Source organism: Osmerus mordax, chromosome 3, assembly GCF_038355195.1.
Source record: "Osmerus mordax isolate fOsmMor3 chromosome 3, fOsmMor3.pri, whole genome shotgun sequence".
Lineage (NCBI taxonomy): Eukaryota > Metazoa > Chordata > Actinopteri > Osmeriformes > Osmeridae > Osmerus > Osmerus mordax.
Window position 1 is genome coordinate 20433531 of NC_090052.1, and position 5299 is coordinate 20438829.

The following is a 5299-nucleotide window of genomic DNA, read 5'->3' on the forward strand; positions in this document are numbered from 1 at the left end:
AGACACAGACATGTGCCTCAAACACTCTCAAAACACACACACACACACTCACTTTGTATGTTCGGACAGTATTTTAATGGCTGTGTACTTTAAGAGCACTTTGTCATTCTTCTCAAGCTGAGCGCATGGTCTTTCCTTTGAGACATTTTTCCGTGCCCTCTGTTAAGTGTCAGGGTCAGATGGCTGAGTGGTTAGGGAGTCGGGCTATTAATCAGAAGGTTGTTGGTTCGATTCCCGTGCCAAATGACGTTGTGTCCTTGGGCAAGGCACTTCACTCTACTTGCCTCGGGGGAATTTCTCTGTACTTACTGTAAGTCGCTCTGGATAAGAGCGTCTGCTAAATGACTAAATGTAAGTGTGTGTGTGTGTGTGTGACTGAGTTGCCGGAGATGTGACGGTTCGACTGGAGGCTGGATCTTGTCATTGCTGCAAGTTAAGAAGCTCATCACACTTCCTGGTGTGTAACACTTCCTGGTGTGTAATGAATTTCCTCCTACAAAGGCAGTGGCCATTAAAGAGAAGGAGGGATGGGCTAATTCAATTGGATCACCGCTGCAATTACAACTCCCTGATTTAATTTACAACACAGAGAAACGGGGAGGCAGACGCTGTAAGCGATATGACAGCCTATCTCGGTGATGCCCCGTTTGAAGCCCGAGGAGATAACAGTGGAAACAGGTGAACATCTGACACCTAAAGGTTAAGGTTAAGTTTTTACTGCTTTGGGTGTTGGTTACATGTCCTCGCCTCTCCTTCTGGCCCTGATTGGGTGACCACACATTCGGGAGGATTACCACAAGTGTCATCCAATCAGGAGGTCTCATGACTGCGTGTGGAATGCCACTGATCGGGACAGGGCAGGGCTGGGACGCGGTACTGTGTGTCAGTAAAGCATGGGGAAAGGAGATCCTAGGGTCTCAGAGAGGGAGCCGCGGGGAGGGAGGAGGTGAGAGGAGGAGGAGGAGAGGTTAGGTATCCCAGCTGCTCTCTGACCCATGTGCTGGGCCCGTGGCTGGGCTACTGACAGCCCGGCCGGCTTGATGCATGTGTTCATGGGAGGGGGCCCAGAGGGGCGGGCCGGAGGGCCCCCCCTCTGGAAAGGGGGGCCCAGAGGGGCGGGCCGGAGGGCCCCCCCTCTGGAAAGGGGGGCCCTCCGGCCCTCTCACCTGTGGACCAGCCTCCTATCATCCCCCTCTTTCTAGAGACGTGTTGTGGAGCTGGGAGCTAGGCCGAGGTCTGGAGACGTGTTGTGGAGGTGGGAGCTAGGCCGAGGTCTGGAGGCGTGTTGTGGAGCTGGGAGCTAGGCCGAGGTCTGGAGACGTGTTGTGGAGGTGGGAGCTAGGCCGAGGTCTGGAGACGTGTTGTGGAGGTGGGAGCTAGGCCGAGGTCTGGAGACGTGTTGTGGAGCTGGGAGCTAGGCCGAGGTCTGGAGACGTGTTGTGGAGCTGGGAGCTAGGCCGAGGTCTGGAGACGTGTTGTGGAGCTGGGAGCTAGGCCGAGGTCTGGAGACGTGTTGTGGAGGTGGGAGCTAGGCCGAGGTCTGGAGACGTGTTGTGGAGCTGGGAGCTAGGCCGAGGTCTGGAGACGTGTTGTGGAGCTGGGAGCTAGGCCGAGGTCTGGAGACGTGTTGTGGAGGTGGGAGCTAGGCCGAGGTCTAGGCTGGGATGGGTGGTCGCCGAGGGTCACCAGCTCCCCATTCAGCCAGCTGTGCTGACGCTGTCTGGGACTCAAGTCTCAGCGTAACCAAAGCCCTGTGGATTCCTCCATTATGCATGGTCTATAACTGTCTGTGTATGTGTGTGTGTGCCTGTTTGTGTTTGAGAGAGGGAGGGAGAGAGTGAGAGAGAGGGAATGCCTGCTTCCCTCATCTCCTCTCTGGTTGGACACCAGCTGGACATGCGGAGGTGGACAGTGGTTACCAATAGAGACTGATGCCCACTCACAGTCTTGTTTGTTTGATTTAGAGAATCACAGTCAGACTCAGGAAGATACAATAATGCTGTTTTAATGTGTTTGTGTGAGTGTGTGTCTGGGGTTTGTATGTCTGTTAGTTTTTTGTTTGTGTGTGTGTGTGTGTGTGTGTGTGAGCCAGTTATTGGGGAAGTGCGTGTGGAATGTGTGCTGTGTGCCTTGTCAAGGCATTCTTTCAGCTGAGCAGTAAAAACAGTGATGCACCTGTGCCCAGCCTCCAGCTCATTTCCAACTCTCTTCCTGCTGTGAGGCAATCCTTCCTTTTCTCTTCATCTCCACTCCAGTCACGCCATCAGACACAGGCCCCTTCTGCTTCCCCCCACACACAACACCAAGTCCGTGTTGTCCCACACACTGTAAGAGGAAACATACTGTGCTATCATCTTGTGCGAGGGAGTGTAAACATACAGTCAGGATGCTGTTCAAGTGCGATTGCTTGTGCTCGGGTTTCTTTAACCATTGACGTTGTCTGACAAATATGTAGTCTGTAAAGAAGGAACAGAGAAGAGAGTGTGGCGAGGGAGGGAGAGTGCGAGTTGGGCGTCAAGCTGAACTCCTCTTTGGATAAAGACCCTCTCATTAGTGCACTTCAACCCATGCTATCAGCAGAATCAATGTCCAGTCAAGCCAGAATCAGTGTGGGGCTAGTCTGGTCCTCTCGAGGGGGGGGGGGGGGGGGGGGGGGAGAGAGGCGGGGTGCAGGGAGGTCTAGTTAGTCGGAGGGAACGTGCTCCATGTTGATATAGTGGCACGGGGTAGACAGGGCGAGCGACACTGGAGCTATCACACCCGCAGTCTGAACATGAACTAAACGCCTCTTAGATAGGCTAAGGCGTCACACCTTCGCCCTCTGCCCTTCACACTGCCTCTCCCACGCAGCGAGAGGGCTGGTTCTGCTGTACACGCTGAGCCTGGGGCGTGGGGGGGGGGGGCGTCCATGTGTTTGTGGCTGTGTCAGAGTCAGGGTGGGTCTATTTCCACATGTTGGGTGGAGCCCCTCCCAGTCTTTGTGGTTAGTTCCTGTGGCCGGTTCCTCCGTTGGGTGATCCAGTGGTTAGAGCAGAATGAAGGGAATTTTTGGCCTGATCTGCTGGGCTAACTTTAGCACGGCTAGTAGGACCAGGGCCAAGATGGTGGTGGACATGCTAGCCCAGACCAGGAGGCCCGTTAGAGTGGGCACACAGATTCCAGGGCCATGTCCAACCTAGGATAGTAAGCTAGGTGCTGAAAAGTCTGGCCCTTCAATCACTTGAACTTTATTTTGTGTACATCCTGTTTATGTCTGCATACTGTATTGTGTGTTGAATTTGAATGCGAGTGAATCTCATCTGCATTCTGAGTCGCCCACAAGTGAGTCTGTCAGTGTTAATATGGAATGCTTGACAGGGCTGTGAAGAGGTGACTGCTGGATACTGGTGTCCTGGCCCTACCAATGTAGTCCTATTCCTAAAGGAACTCACACAGCCTTATCTGAAACATCCGCACATGCACGCACGCATACAGTACATGCGTACGAACACACACACACACACACACACACAGAAAAAAGGCACAGGTGCACAACTGAAGCGTGTCAGCGCGGGCTCCCCGGGGCCTTGTTTCCCGCGGACAGAGACACGCATCAGTCTGAAAGAGGGAGCGAGAGAGGCAGGCGGATGGAAAAAGAGGGAAAGAGAAAGAGCTAACTGCCTCCGAGAGCGTGGGGAGCATGGATAATGGAGCAGCAGGTCTTGGCTGCTGAGGTGCAGGCAGCACCATCCTCAGGGGAGAGAGTCCTGCTGTCTGGACCAGCCAGGGCCACTGTCTCTGGGCCGGGCTCTGGGGAACTCCCCTGGGGCGGGGGGGTGGGGGGGGGGGGGGTGGGGGGGGGGGGGGTACGAGGTGCTTCCTTTGAAAGGTAGTCTTCTTCGTGTTGTCTGTGTTGATCTCAGTGGTTTGGATGTGATTGGTTGATCAATGAGCGTTTGGGTCGGACTGATGAGGCGGCTCGTCGAGCGAAACCAAACGGGTTTTTCTCTGTGTCTTCTGATCGCCCCAGTTGGGTCTCTTTCGCTCACGTTCGTTGGTTGACTGTATTTTACCACCCATTCGTACAGTACTTAAAAAAGGGACCCTACCCTCGCTGCATAATCCTTGTATTCATACAGCCTGCACCTCTCTGCGTCACCACAGTCTCTGAAGGAGGAGACCTCTCACTGAATTGCTCCTTCCAAGTGTCCTTACATTTTTCTCTGTTTTTTCTTCTTTGAGGATCTTAAGTTGGTCTAGGTGCCGATTGTTTGAAGCCATTGCTTGTAAAAAAAAAAAAAAAAAAAAACTTTACAAATAAAACACGATTTGATTTGATTCATTTCCCTCACACTTTCCATGGCAAAACACAAGGACACACACACACACAAATGTACACGCAACCGCCGTGATAAAATCAGAGGTGCTGTTTGAATTTCCTCTGGTGCAACGCTTGGCTTGCAAGCCTTTACACACACAAACACACACACACACACACAAATACACACAAACACACACAAACACACACACACACACACACCCTGCCGCCTGAGCAAACGCCTGCCTTTCGTTCAGCCAAACGACTGCTGCAAACACAGATTAGAAAAAGAACATCAATTCATGTGTCACTGCTTTTTTTATTTAATTTTTTTATTTATGTAGGCTACTTTATTTTGTTAGCTCGGGATGACAGGAGAAGCAAACAGTGTTTCAGTTTGGGGGTCGCCCTTCCCTCCCCAGCCTGGGGGGGGGTTCTCTGTCGTACAGGGTGGGACTGGGTTCCAGTATGTTTAATTAGGCTCATTAAACAAGCGTCTGCTTGGCTTTGCATTGTCAACACTGATGCACGGAGCACAAAGACAGGAGGCAGGCAGGCCTCAGCCCTGCTAGCGATGGGCTGTGATAATGACAACAAGCTAATGATGACAGTAATCGCCCTCTGATGATGGCTATTATGGTAAGGCCATTGTGCTTACTTCACAACTGTTTCCCTTTCTTCATTTCTCTCTCGTTCTTCGGTACGTGTGCCTTTTCTATTGGTCTGTATAGCTCCGTCTTTCTCCCTGTCTGATATCTCTTTCCTAGTCCCTCACTCTCTCTGTAAGCTTTGCCTCTCCGTCAGATGTTACTGTAAAGTGCAACAAGAACCCCACTGAAATGCTCCTGTCAACTAAATACAATATGAAAAGTTGGGCAATGGCCTAGATACTGTGTGCGGAGGCTTTGATAAGCCTGTCAAATGGAACTGGAGACTTTAAGTGGTCAGGAACGCTCCACGAATACCACACCAACAAACAGTATGTCAGACTGGGAGAGAGAG